Raw genomic sequence first — 13645 nt, 5'->3', positions numbered from 1 at the left:
GGGCCAGTATTAAAACACCGTTTCCCAACGTACATGAACTTCATAGAGGGAGTCTGGAATCTTGATCTATGTGTCTTCACGCCTTGGCCGAGGTCCAGCTCTACCTACTACTCCAGACGGCTTGGTCGGACAGCATGTACCCTGCTGCAGAGTGCGGGAGGCAGACCAGCAGTGTTTGTTCACGTTGGCATCTGAGTTACCTCCATGCTTCACTAGGTCATAATTTCTAGTATAAAACGTGTGCAGTAGGTGAGGTCTACATGGACACACAGATATGTGGGCGTCAGCCTGTCTTTAGATTTTGTCTTAGAAGGTTTATTTGACTCTAATCTAGTTTTATATGAACTTATTGCCAAATAATGTGGTCTGCACGTACAATATTCATTTGCATTAGGGGGATACCCTCATGCTTGTTGAACAGATGAGGGGGCATCAAAGCCCACAGGCCAGTGTTTTAGCTGCAGAACCTAACAATGCATCAGTCACCTCGGGGGATTTTCAAGAGGACTTTTACATCTAAATCCCATTCATTTCAATGAACTCAGTGGCTTTAAAGCAAGCGGTTACTTTCAGAAATTCCACCACATCTAACTGCACTGTTGGCCCAAAGCTTGTAAACAATCTCTTCTTTAGATGTTGAAGTCTCATAAGATGAACTCTTTAGTGCTTACCCTGGAAGTTGTGAACTAGTCTTCGCACATTAGTGTTCAACTTCGGAGAGTGACACGAGATGCTTTTTTTCCTAGAAATGTGTAAGGCTTGAAGACTGGGCAAGAAAAGGTAAGTAGGTCTCTTCTGACATGCCACACTACTTTGAAATTGAATTTCTTTAGGTTTTAATACTCTTTGTTAAAAGTCACGCTGTGTGTTGCTTTTACATTGCCCTGGTTGTATCAGAAGCAGCAGAAGCAGAGGCGAGGACACTGTACGTGGTGGGTAGAATGCCAATTCTAACACGGCAGCTTGGGCTTTGGCTTACGTTTGTGATGAAGCACAGCTCATCCGTCACTGCTACTACAGCCCGCCTGAGGCACTGGGAATTAATTACAAAGCCTGAGAAGAAAATTCAATAACAGAATTGAAATATTCCCATCACTTTCCCTTGGATTAGATCACCCAGATAATGTCTGCAGATCATAAAATACGATGCAAGATGAGACAATATTGCTAATTAGAGGGACACTGCACCCAGTCTTCAGTCAGCTCTTGTGAAGCTCCATGAAGTCATGCATGAACAGGCTCCAAGGAAGAAGGCAAAGTATCGATAAGGATGACTTTCTTTCATAGATTCACCTGTGATAAGCACATTCCAATGAGTCAGTGCAGGATGAGTTGGTGTGAGAATTCACATCCATGCAGATATAATGTAGTTCAGGGAGATTCAGTAAAGGCCTTTTTTTTTTTTTTTTTTACAGACTCTAGTTAAAAGTAGAGATAAGCAACAGTATAAATAAATAAATAACACAGGGAAAACATATATTCAGTGTCTGCAGATATTTACTGTCATCCCAGGATGCTGTGCTCATGAGGTAGTACTTTGGAGTACAGAAAAAAAAAAAAAAAAAAAAAAAAGGTGTACAAAATTACTTCCAGTTGGTTCTGAGGTAGGCCCTGGGTGACCAAACTCCCTGTCCCCTGAAACAAATCCAGGTCATATTAAGCTGTGCCGGCTGGGTTCTGATTCAGCATGGAATTTGTTTTTCCCATCATGTGAGAGAGAAAACTTCCAGTCCAAAGAGGGAGATGTCAGCTCGTACGCAAATTCGTTCATCAGAGAGAAACGATGCCACAAACACACAAAGCAGAGAAGTGGGCTTAGCAACATGATAACTTGCTGTATTGCCTTGTGGACAGAACCGTCTTTGAAGGATTAGTAGCAAACTGAAAGCTCACTGGAAATATCTCGCTTGTTTGTTCTGGCTTCCAGAGCATTTCTAAGAGTAATTACTAGCAGTTGAGAAATGGAGAGGACTAAAAATGTGGTTAGTGCACAGGGCGGTGGTTCAGGAGACCTAGGTTGATTTCTAACCTCTGCCATGGTCCAGTGTGACACGAAAAGGAGCCTCGCATCCGTCTGCATCTCAGATCCCCCCTCTCCGTGGCGGGACCCTTGTCGACATGGTGCCCAGGCAGGGCCCCTGGCAGGAGCCAGCCCTTCCCAGCCCGCAGATGTGAGCTTAACTCAGCCACTGCCACGTCCCTGCCGTAAGGGCCAGTGCTCGTACGTAAGCCTCTCTTCACGGCGAAGCACTGCTTCAGAGGGGGGAAAATCCCAAGTCCCCGTACGCAGATGCGCAGCCGTTTAAGCCAGTGGATATGAATGGATTTGTGCTCCGCGGGAATGAATGTGTTTATTAAGATACAAGTTTGCCGGGCAGTGACAAATCTATCCTCCTGAACCCAGTGATTAAGGTTTAATTTTATGCCGGATTACAGCCAGCTCCGTTTGCTAACCAGCCCTCATCCAAGTTTGCGCACATATTGCCTGGAAATGAACGTTAGTCTCCAACTGCTTAAGCAGCTTTGGATAAGAAATGATGGTTTCAGGGAGATTAGGAGCATAAGAAAGATCTCCAGTCTCAGAGGAAGTTAAGGGAAAGTGTCATCACGGGCTCAGGAAGAAATTCTGCCACCTGTGAGGGTTTGAATCCTCCAGATCTCTTGGGAGAGTCCAAGAAAGCTGATGGAAGACTGATGGATTAGTGAAGGCGATGAACTTGCAGGTGGTGAGCATGAAGCCAGCCTATATATACATATCTATATGCACATATATATCTAAACAGTCAGCAGGAAAATGTATCGGCTTCAGAAACAGCCTCTAGAAACAGCCTCTAGGCTAAAGAGAGCTGGTGTGCAAAGGTTTCTCTCCTTCTCCAGCACCCTGCTTAAGCAGAGCACATCTCCTCTGCTGTTTTCTTCATAGGCACATGCATATCCTGCCAGATAAAGGTCTTTAAATAACTCTTATTTCTTGTTCTCAAACATACGTTATGTTTCTAATGAAAAGCTCCATCAAGAAAGAAGCTATGTATTGTGTGGATGCAGGAAGGGAATAGCCACAGCCTGGGCAAACTTGCCTCCTGTGCCTCTACTTCTCCTCGCTGCTTCGCCTTCCCTCCTTAAAGTGATTTCTGGGCAGAAAGCAGAGCTCCAGCAAGTCCCTGTGACGAATTTGATGGTAGGAGGAGGGCAGTAAGCAGAGCCGGTGAATATTTCACCCTCGCTGTAGCAACAGCTTTGATTTGTGAAACAGCTTGGAATAAAATTCTGGTAGTTTTTCATGGGAAAAAAAAGTGGACGTAATTTCTGTGTTTCGCAAAAGGACCGGCAGCGAACTCAAATGCCTGGGCCTGTCATTTTCTGCATGCCAAAGTTCTGGGTGGACATAAAACTTAACCCAGAGAAATAACATTGCAATCTCCCCTAATTAAGTAGATTCTGCTTGTTTATTGTTTTCAAGTATCTGCAGCTCTGCTCATCAATTTTTTACGATATTCCTTGGCTGTTTTCTCATGTTCAGTGTCTGCCAGTTTGATGTTTTGTTCTCTGGAGATTTCTTTCATAAATTTTTACTATTTCCTTGGAGACTTTTTATTATGATTTATTTTTTTTTTCCAAATGACTGTGTTCACTGCAGTACCATGCAGTGAGAAGAGAAAGCCCGGCAGTGGAAACTCCTTTTACTGAATGACATGGAAAATCCCCTCTGGCTCCCAGGCAGCTAAAGAAGGTCAAACGCAGTCAGAGCCGTAACTCTGTCAATGGATCCCAAATCCAGTATTTAACATTGATCTCCAGCTTCATAAATACCGTATTGACACCAGTGACATCAGTCCTGACATCAGCGTGATGAAATACCACCAGGACACATAAAAAGGACTTCATGCTGCCAGATTTGTTCATAGCAACCACCGGAACAAAAAGGAAAAGGAGCTTTTGTAAGTTTAATTAACGACTGGTAATACTGCTTTGGCAGAGGAGCTGCAGAGGCCAGGTGAATGTTGCCTGCTTGCTTGGCCAAGGGACCAAAAGTGAATTTCATCTCTGAAAGATTTCTGGAGATTTTTCTCGGTGCTGTTATAGCCCAACATGAAGCACAGGGCGATCCGAAGGTGATGCTGCACACACCTGGAAAGTCAGATGTAAACCTGATTGTCCCCCGGTCAGCCTGGGGACGTCCTTTCTGAATTCAGAAGCATCTAGAAGCAGCTCCATTACATCATGCAAAGACCACTGGTACATTTTGCCAAAGAACGAGTGCAAAGTGTCCAACGTAGTATTTAGGGAAATGGTTATGAGTTGACAAAAATTCAGATGGTAACTCGTTTTTAATAAAATGAAAGGGGAAGGAAGAGAACGATTCAGATTTTCCCTTGAAAATTTTACTAAACTGCTTTTCACATACCTCAATTATCTCCACCTTCATTTTATATATGAGAATCTGTGCCTACAGAATGAGTCAATAAAAGCCAATAAAATGAGAACAGTATGAGACAGATCTTTGGATTGTATAAATAAAGCATGAGTTAGGTGACATCATTGGAGCAACTGTGATTTATACCAGCTGAGGATCTGGCCCATAAAGCAGGAACAACTCTTTCTGTGCGGTGATTTATGTTCTCCAGTTATTGACTGCTTAGGAATAAGCCCTCTGTTATAAACAATCTGGGAAGCGAAGAAGGCAATTGTATCTTAATGAGACCGTGGTTCAAAGCACTGCCCTGTTACACTGACCCTTCTATAGATCAGAAAGTCTCCTTGATTTAATTACAGATCCCAGACTAGACAGCTCCAAAACTCATTTATGCCCTGATTTTTTTATTTTTTTTTCTTTTTTTCTTTTTCTTTTTCTTTTTTTTTTTTTTTTTTGTGGTGCACTTTATGGTGATTTACAATTCAGCCAAGAGACACTTCAGGGAACTGATGAGAATTGTTTAGAGGGGGTTACAGTTTGTATGCAGTTATATTTTCTTTAAGAAAAAAAAAAAAAAAAAAAAAAAAAGGTAAATTTTGAGATTATAAAGGTCTTGACTTCTTTCCCAAAGCAAGAAAGAATAAACAGTTCTGCCTTTTAAATCTGAAGGACCAAAAAATTTCAAGGATGGATTTATGGGAATTTAAATGAGAGTCAACACACTGCACACGTGTGAAAGGTTCCCATTTGAAAGTTCACCATCCAGAATCACACACAGCTTTTAGCAGATATTACAGAATTGTCCCACTAGCGTTATCTCATCTTCAAGGAGACCTATTTATTTATTTATTTATTTATTTATGCTAATCTGTGGTATAAAGAAGTGGAAATAACACAGCATTCCCTGTCGCATGCCCTCTGTGCCCAGAGATGGCTGTTGGCCACTGAGCCAGCGTGGAAGTTGTCTGTGTGCCATCAAAAGTCTTGATAAATATTCAATAAACAGCTACCTCCCCACCAAGTCTTTGAAAAATCTCCTCCTTAAGCTTTTCCCTCATCTCTGTGGATTTGAAGACTTTCATGTTACAGTTGCCAAAGGTCCCTGCATGATTTAAAAGCTGGAATCCCACTGCCTTTTCATGATTTACACTCGGTTTCCAGGGGCTTTGACTGAAAGGCACAATTCCCACTCACCTGGCTGCATAACTCCCTTCTGCACCTCGTCTTCCCTGATCGAGGATCTGCTTTTTCTCTTTTTACTAAATCTTTCTTTCCCAGTGCCTACCCCTGGCATTTTCTGTGTCTTTCCTTTCTCTGACCAGTCCTTAATGTCACAGCCTGGCCTTGGCACACTTGCCGGTTCATGTCTGAGCTTCGAGGGTCTCAAAAATAAGCTCCTGATGGAGAAGAAGGTCAGGGACATGAGTACATGACCTGTGCTCAGCAAGGCACTGTGCCAGGTGTCGTATTTATATGCTGCCATTAATTAGCTCATGCCATTAATTATCGTGAACGTTCACAAAATTTTGAACAGAAAGCATACTGTATATTGGCATTTTTATAAACTGTGATTATATTGTTTCATTAGCATCAAGTCCCTTAAGCAGAAACTTATACTCTCTCGGGAATGGTCTCTTGAACAAAGTTACAGCATATATTAAGAGGGGAACTTTAACCCATGCTGTAAACCACATATTAATATTTAATAAACCCTGCCTTCTTTCAACACAAATAAAATATTACGGCTCTCTGAGATGAAATGTTTTTAAATGGAACAATGATTTATATTTTTCCAAAATAAACAGTCTTCAAGTGAAGTTCGGAAATTATTTTAGAAACATTTTTGTGAATGAAATGTCTGCCCAATAATAATTTTGTAGATTATAAAATCTGACAATACCAATAATTACACTGCTGTAATTCAGCTTAAGTGCCCTACCTTCCTCTGAGTATCAGGACTCACTTTTTCTCCTTAAAATCTAGGGCACTTTAATGTATTCTACTCGAACATTTAAATCTACAATCATAAGCTTCTATGGAAAATAGTCTTGTATTTTTAGGACTGGAAAAGGACATGGGGAACTTGTTTCTCCCTATTAAAATAATAATCAGTGTCTCTACTAATAGGAGAGGGGAAAAAAAGAAACAGAATAATGTGACGATTGTAATGATCCCGCTCTGTCATAAAACAAGTATGTTAATGGTGAAATGCAGCCGTCGGGCTGCGGAGCCGCGCCGACATCTGGACGGCATTATAGTGCTGCAGCGATGCGCCAGGGGACGGGGATGGGGCAACCGCTGCCATCATCCTTCAGGGCCACAGGAGCAGTGCCACACATGAGGCACGGACCTTTAGCCACAGGGATGCTGCTGGAGGGGCACCCACAGCCCGACCCGCAGCCAGCGGTGATGCTCTCCATGGTGAAACAGCACTGGTGTAAGCGGGGATGTCTTTTGGGCTGCTGTAGTGTGCTGCCTGGGTTTCTGCAGGGCCCTTTGGGTTGTCAGGAGCCACATCCCAGAAGGGTTTCCGGGCATCGTGTGCTGCTTCGTCCCACCAGACCCACGTCCAACCTCCAGCCCTGGAAGGGGGACCTGCGGGGGGCTGATGAACCAAACACCTGCAGGCCACCGGCCTCGCCTAGCTCATGCTCTTCCATGGCACCACCAGGCAACGTGGTTCTTGCACACACCAAATTAACCTGTACTGAAACTAATCATGCAAACGAACACCAGCAAAATCCCTTTTGGTTATTCTGGTGCAAATGCTAATACTGTGCAGCAAATGGTGTACAAAGTATGGCAGGACAAGAAGAAGGACCCTTTTTTTCTGTAAATGGACTCTTATCAGGAGTTTTTGCTCCATAATTAAAGTTCTTTTTCTGTGTAGTAACAGTAGGAGGACAGAAACAACAAAGTACTACTGCCATGCTGTTCCAATTCCCTCCATCTGTACTGTTTGGGAAAATGTAAAGGCAGCAGGCTAATGATAGGACTCCACAGGACACAATTTCCAGTGCAAAACACTGCTTCTGGAAAAGAAAGAATTAACCCAAAATAAATAAACGAACTGTGGGGAACTATACTTTTAATGGACAAAACAGATAACCCTATGTAAGGATCATGTCAATTTTATAGTGTGGTTAGCAAGCTGAACAAAATGAGTATTATCTTAGTCATTTCTAACTAAAGGTAAAGATGAAGATTTGCACAGGAAAATCATTTGTCTATAAAAGAATTGTCAATAAAAGAGTAGAACGAGTAGCTCTTGGTGTGCTTATACAGAAATCTGTGACATAGGGCAGCTAATTATCTTAATAAAAGGACCTAGATCCTTAGAAGGTGGTGACATTCAATCCAACACAAGGCAGCTGTGCTGCCTAACCCGGTGGAGGTCTGGCACCTAGAGAACCATTAGCAGCACAGCTCCTGGAGGATGAAATACAAAAGGTAAACAGCTTGATGTGAAAAGAAAAATGACACCAATAAGAACATAATGAAGCCCTCCCACATATCAAATGGCTGAAATGGCTGCAAGCAAATCCTCTGTATTATGTGGGGAAATATGATTAAAATTATGCCCGTAAGCTCCTTAAGGGGACAGATACGAAAGCTATATCTGCTTCAGGGCTTCCCTGTCTCTTTGCAGTCAGATTTGCAGTTTTCTGTCATAAAGGGGGGGTCTGGGTATCAGACCTGCCCTGTCTGCCTGCAGGCAGGGTGAACAACCCCCTGGTCCCACGCCAGCGGGGAGCTCCGCTGCTGCATTGGCACAGCTGGACAAGCCGATCCAGGCTGCTTTTTTTGTGCCCAAAAGGGACAAGAATAGCACTGATGCACGCTATTGACAACGCGTCCAGGCTTTTGACTAATTGTAAATCAACATCACACAATGGGGTTTCAGACAGTAAGATTGGTTTCGGTGTTATTTCAGTAATCTGGAGTTTCTTTAAATATTAACCAAGACCTGCTCTGTAAAACCAGAGGAAGCAAAGGGAGAAAGCAATTCTTGCAGGACATCCCTTCCCCTTGATTTTGTGCTCAATATTATTGTTTTCCTTAGCCTAGTTTTCAGTGCTCCCAAGTGATGGGGACTCCTATCCAGGCAGCAGCTGAGCGGTCCTGTTTATTTATAAAAATCAACCAGAGCCACACAAAAGGTTATGGCCACAGGCCAAATGTCTTTGACATCATAGCCTGTCATTAATGGCATAAATCCTCCGTGATTTCATTTCCCAGTCAGCTAACCAGCATCTATCACAGATTATTTTAAAGGAAAAAATGTCTAAACATTTACCTTCAAACCCCAAACAGATCATATCATTCTATTTTGCCTTCCCGATATTAAATATATTCTCTTGGATATGGCATTTTTATTACAGGTTGCGACCAGTCATGGAGCATGTCTCAGAAAGAGATATGTATAAAGAGAAGTTTTCTTATTGTTCCCTAAGGGGAAAAAAAAAATAATTAAAAAAAAATGGCATTTCACTTAACAAAACCTTTGCTAAGCACAGTACTTTGCTGTCTTAATGTATTTTTGTTCCCCTGCTTGTGCACCAGATCTCTATCTGCTTATTCATTTTAAGGGAGAGAAAAATTAAAAAGGTTGCTCTCTGCGCTCCAGCTTCTTAAAGCTGCGAACAGTTCCTGTGGACAGGCCAGAACAGTTTTACTTCAGACTGCGCCTGTCCCTTCTTTTGCATAAAATCATTGTGGTTATGTGCAAACTTTGGCAAAAGGCTCAGAGCATGAAAGGACCTACTATACATGTAACACCTTAGTATTTTAATTTAAAACACCTTGGTATTTTAAGTCTTACTGACTTTGGTGTACTTGCTGATGGAAAATACATACTTAATGATAAGCCTTGATATTTGACCTTCCTGTGCTGGTTACATGAGATTGGACCCCAAAAGCACAAGTCTTCCAAACCGGGGCTGGTGCTAAACCCCCAGGGGCGACCAGGGAATTCTGCTAAGCTTATGTGCAAACCTAGAGTTTAAGTCTCACTTTTTTTTTGCATATAAACCTGGAAACACTGAAATTTGCCCAGACTGCACCATTTGAGAGCAAAAGAGCCCGTCAGGGCTGCCTCCAGGGGAAAACAAGAGCAATGTGTGGCACTCGCTTATCAGCTCCCATCTCCAGAGCGCCCTGCAAGGAGAGGTTAATTATAGGCAATTACAGATGAAGTCTGAGATCCAAGTGAATTCAAAGGAAGAAGACTCAGACTCAGACCGAGTGCAGCCCAGCTGTGCTGCATAAAGGGCACGTTATGCTGGGCAGGTCGTGGGTTCCCCATGCCAGTGCATGCTCCTGGGGCTGTGTTTTTCAGCCCCCGGTGCCTGCAGGTCACAGGGAAGGAGCCGCACGAGGAGGGCCAGGCAGTGCCAAGGGGACATGGCATGCAGCAGGGTGGCTGCCACAGCCTGGAAGGTACGCGTGGACTTTCCCAGCATGTTACAACACAGAAAATGACAGACGAGGGCACGCAAGCAAGGCTGTCTGAGCAAATGCAGTCTCCCCACTCCCTCTGGCCACCCTGCAGTGTTCAGAAGAGAAAGGACAGATCTGGAGCTGGACATCACAGCGCAAACACCACGTTCCCATTTGAGCCATCCCTCCTGCCTTTGTACCACGTTAACCCTGCACCCAAAGCCCTCACCACCGGCAAAGAGGAACAAAAGGACCTCACGCATACCTTAGCAAATATAAATTAGATGTTTCCTTTTTTGAGCTGACTGGAATCTCAGGAGACACCCGCAAGCAAATGCTACCCAGACGTGCAGACAGCACGGATGTGTCAGAGCACTCATGTGAGAGCCAAAGCTAAAATATGCCTCCAAAGCACCAGTAGCTCCATTCTTATGAGTAACGCATCCCAAAGGTGCCATAACATGCACTGATGCAATGAATTCTGGGGCGCTGGAAGGAGTACAGTGAGAGGAGGAGCTGGAGTTTCTTAGGAAAGCCAGCAAGTTATTTTTCCACAATTTATCATGCTACTTTTACACTGCAAGTTAGCCTTTTCCTCCAACTGCAGAGATGAAAAGTCACATAATTCCAGCATGGATTAAGCCAGCCAAGAAAAAGAAAAGCAGCTTTCTCTGCTCCCCAGGGCATATATTATGCCTATTTGTTAACATTTTTGATATGTGGAGGAGACAAACTTCAAGGAAGGAATGTGGCCATCTCCTATCTGAAACCAAATCTACCATGTTGGAACGGGCTGAACGCGTTTCGTTAGGAAGATGTGTTAGGGGCAGCAATATATCTGAGTGGTAACGCTTACATGCTTCAGCACAAATAATGCGGCATGGTAAATAACCATCACATGAGGGACTCTCACAGCCCTGCCGGGAATAGCAAACAGCACATCTGCCCGCTGGCAGCACAACACGACATGTGCCCGAGCAGGGCAGGAGGGAGGTCGGCAGCGCCAGCTCAAAGGCAGACCCCAGCCACCAGCAGCCGCAGAAGCTCCCAGGGTTTAATTGCTCCTATGGATGGAAAGCTGAGTCTCGGTGAAACTTCATGAGCCTTTAGAGCACTTAAAGATACCTGAAAGCATGTTGAGAAGCTCCTGCTGGACAGCCATCAGCACCAACCATCTTCCGAATCTTTCCAGGAACGTGGCAATATCCATGGAAGGAGACCTGCAAGGTGGGAAGTGTGTGGCATGAGGCTTTCAAGAAATACATAACCAATAATATCTCAAATGCATGCAAATAATTTACACGTGGAACAAAATCTCCAAGTCTGAAAACCCAGAACGTGAAAGACTGCGACTGTTTAATCATTTACTGTAATAGCAGCATTGTCATTAAAAAGGTGCCACAATGCGGCTCTTGCAGCAGATGAAAAGGAGGGACAATGCATGCAAATGCTGCTCACATTTTCTTTTCCTGCTCTCCCAGTGGTTTAATTTATATCTGATGAGACTACAGTTTTAAGAAGGAGAATGGCAGATTAGTCTCACTGGTAATACCGCTTAGGATGAAAGCACTCTCATTATTTGCACTGAAAGATCCAGATTTGCTTAAACAAGAACTGTCACAACATGCTGAGGTCCAGGGATTCCTAGGGGAGTGAGTCTGACATATTTGAAGCCGATTTGCATTAATTTATGAATATTACATAGTCTGTTTGTCCAACAGTTCTGAAGATGTTTAGTCAATGCATACCTTGAGTTAATTCAATAGAAAAACTGTCAGATAATACATCGAGGGACAGGCACAGCGATTCTGGCAACCCCTCCTCGTTAGGCACCACGCATAACGAACTGCAGAAGGCTCTCATTGTAGGAGTTAATGAGCTATAAATGTGGAGAATACTGAGACATTCCAGCTACATGAAAATGTTGCAACTCTAAAGGTAAATGCACAACCCATGAGGGTCCGTGAGATCAAAGCCTATCGAGGGGTGTCGCTGGGAGACACTTCTCCCAGGGTGAAAGGAGAGAGAAAAAGAAGAGGAAAAGAAAGCGAAGGGTGGAAATAAACTCCCAGGCCTGCTGGGAGAGGGCTTTGGAAAACTTGAGATAACGACTCTAATGCAGCTCCAGTGTTGGCTCCAATTAAGCTAAGTCAGGGATTTTAATTGTTTTTAATGCCCTTGGCTTCTCTGAAGGCAGGAGCAACTGCACGCAGGCATGTAACCCTGCTCCGGAGCACGTGGAGGTGAGCACGGAGGGTCACAGGCCTGCTGCTGCTCCAGGGACAGCAGTACCCACGGGATCGGGTCCACGGGCTGCCCAGGTACCGAGGGGAGGAGGGAGGCCAAGGATGCTGCGATCTGCAAGAGCACCCATCTCCACCAGCACAGCCTCTGCAATGCAAGATGCAGCTGACTCAGTGCCTGCTGCCATTTAATGAAAGGCTTTTCCTTCTCCAGAGGTTGCTATTACCATCACCCCAAAAACCTGCAGATAGGCATCCTTTGGGTGGAGCTGCCGAGGTTACGAGAACGAACAGACAACGTTTTTGCACTCTCTCACTTATACTCAATTACCTTTGAAATGCAGTGTGAGCATTTGAGCTGCTCCATAGCTTTGTTCGCTTTATTTTCCTTTAAAGCTTCCAGTTCTTCAGTTAGCTGCTGGGCTTCTTATTAGAGGGTGGACACCTCTTGCCAAACGCCCTTGCAGAAGGAAGAAAGGAATTCCCTCCTTTTCCAATTGCAGATCACAGAGCTATCCCGAGTCGACTGCAGACAGCCCAGGCTCTTCTTGCCTAGGGTGTAAACAGAGAAAATACCAACTTTTGATCTACTGCTACCTTTCCAGCAACATGGAGTCACTGCAAGTATCAACATGGGAAAAAGGGGGAAAAAATGATGCGCTGGTCTGTCTTCAGGTCTGTGTGTGTAAATGGGTTTGCATGCAAAAGGCTCACAAAAATACAGAGATAAAGATGGAAATGTTCTGGCTAAAGCCAGAAGTTCATCCTTCCTGGGAGCTAACAGCCACTGCACCATTCAAGAACCTCAAAAGACTTCCACAATAGAGCTAAAGCAGTATTATTTCCCTGGGTAATCTCTCTGCCCCAGGGTAAAATTCATCCCTGTTCATAAAGATCCTGTGCTATTTAGCTATAGAAATGCACCCTTTCCTGTTACCAGCCTATTATATATCAATTAAATTAAACTCTGATAACGATTTGGGTGGCAGCAGTATCTTGGAGATTATTAGTCTCAAGCACCACCAGCAATCAGATTTTTTTGAAAGCCAAGGACTTTCTCAGGCAGCAAACTCAAAGTGCCCTGGTTTAGTTTGCTCTTTATTTATCAGAGTTTGCCGGCTGGAGCCGGCAGCAGCCATGTCCCTGCTCCCACGGACTCCATCCCAGGTTTAAATACAGGCATAGCCATGAGGCACCTTGTGTGCCATGCAATACAATATAATTAATGAGTTAATTTGCATATCAAATACAAGTTATGCACAGCAAGATGTTTTCCCTTCCCTCCTCGAGGAGATGACTTGATGCTGTAAGTGGTGGTACTGGATTAAAGACTACTTTGGAGAAGACTTCAGAAGGAGGGGGAGAACAACAATATTTGCAAGACCCATCTTTCATTTTTATGTTCTTGAACTTTCCATAATTTTCCCAGTTTGCACTTGTCTGTCCTGTCCCCAGACACTGCAAACCCGCGGAAACATTGCAGCATTCCCAGGAGAGGACAAAGCGAAGGCAGTGCGTTAGGGTAAGGTGAAGCAGAAGGAACGATGTT

At 44.0% G+C, this 13645-nt stretch overlaps 1 long non-coding RNA gene across 3 annotated transcripts; it reads right to left on the bottom strand.

Annotated features, from left to right (window-relative positions):
• Window positions 1-7230: 7230 nt before the first annotated feature.
• LOC118175847 lies at window positions 7231-12663 on the bottom strand. 3 transcript variants are annotated; one of them, XR_004755157.1, is made up of 4 exons: window positions 12428-12663; window positions 10979-11073; window positions 8712-8863; window positions 7488-7843 (listed from the first exon to the last, which is right to left on the bottom strand). It is a non-coding gene; the product is annotated as an uncharacterized LOC118175847 (long non-coding RNA). The 3 variants fall into 3 exon arrangements; XR_004755156.1 differs by lacking the exons at window positions 7488-7843; window positions 8712-8863 and adding an exon at window positions 7231-7446; XR_004755155.1 differs by lacking the exon at window positions 8712-8863.
• Between the last annotated feature and the right edge of the window lie 982 nt (window positions 12664-13645).

The sequence above is a fragment of the Oxyura jamaicensis genome, chromosome 18 (genome assembly GCF_011077185.1).
Source record: "Oxyura jamaicensis isolate SHBP4307 breed ruddy duck chromosome 18, BPBGC_Ojam_1.0, whole genome shotgun sequence".
Classification (NCBI taxonomy): Eukaryota; Metazoa; Chordata; class Aves; order Anseriformes; family Anatidae; genus Oxyura; species Oxyura jamaicensis.
This window is presented reverse-complemented; position numbering and strand designations above follow the sequence as displayed.